This window comes from Ischnura elegans, chromosome 4, assembly GCF_921293095.1.
Source record: "Ischnura elegans chromosome 4, ioIscEleg1.1, whole genome shotgun sequence".
In the NCBI taxonomy this organism is placed as follows: Eukaryota; Metazoa; Arthropoda; class Insecta; order Odonata; family Coenagrionidae; genus Ischnura; species Ischnura elegans.
In genome coordinates this window covers 58,318,595-58,319,652 of record NC_060249.1, presented here as the reverse complement: position 1 = coordinate 58,319,652, position 1,058 = coordinate 58,318,595, and the positions used below count along the sequence as shown (strand labels likewise).

Here is a 1,058-nt window from a genome sequence, read left to right as displayed (position 1 = left end):
GATAAGGGGTTCCCGTAATGTAGCTTAAAGATTGATCCAGAAAAACCTTCTCGTATTCTACGAAATATCGTGCGCAAAATTTAAAAACTATTAGATTTAAACAATTCATGATGTAAAAGCTACCTCAATGAGCTATTTTTTTCATTTAATGTTGAATTAAGAATTCAGTAGGCTTGTGCACAACGTAGCACTTCATAAACAAATTCTTATTGTAAATGAGAATGGATAGAATCGTATGTGAATTGAATCTGGAGCGAAGTCCAAAGCGGGAACCTAGCGTTAGAGAACGCAAATTTAAGAATTTTATTTATGAAAATATTTTGAAACTCCACTCACCTTATGCTTTTTAATATCAAAATAACCTGTAAAAATAATGTGTAAAATTTACATTCTTGTATTCTCCTTTAAAATTTATGATACTGAGTAATCGCAGAATGAGTGGATCAAAAAGTTTGGAGGCGCCAGGTATCGATCCTGGTACCTCTCGCATGCTAAGCGAGCGCTCTACCATTTGAGCCACGCCCCCTATTGATTGTAAGGTGTGTTTGCCGTTTCTTTTTTATGGTGATAAGCAAGAAAACATAATCTCTCTTGGAATAGTTTGGCATACTAACAACATTTATAATTTACCTCATTAACCCTTCCTTACATTTTGGTGGTTTTGAAATTTTTGTGATAATTTTTATACACTTTTATGTAAAAGAGGAAAAAGATTTTACTGCAGAGAACCATGGATAATCACATCGTTTTCGCAGTTTAATGGTGTGTTGGCTATTTCCATAGGTCGTTGATTGCCGTGGAAATAGGTGGTCTTTTTTATGGTGGAGCACCAATACTAACATGAAATAAAGTGAAAGTCGATAATTAGTTCATTTTCTGCCTACGAGAATGTTATTTGAGCTCATTATTCTCGTAAACAATTATTATTTTTATTTACCGTAAATAACTTGACGGCGATAAAACCCGTCGATCATGTCGACTTCAGCTTGCTGTTGTTTATATTTGACATAGAAAGCATGTTTAAAAAGCATTGTTGAGTGTGATAGCTCTTAATGCAT

At 33.9% G+C, this 1,058-nt stretch overlaps 1 non-coding gene across 1 annotated transcript; it reads right to left on the bottom strand.

Annotated features, from left to right (window-relative positions):
• Positions 1-453: 453 nt before the first annotated feature.
• Trnaa-agc lies at positions 454-526 on the bottom strand. The gene has a single exon. It is a non-coding gene; the product is annotated as a tRNA-Ala (tRNA).
• Between the last annotated feature and the right edge of the window lie 532 nt (positions 527-1,058).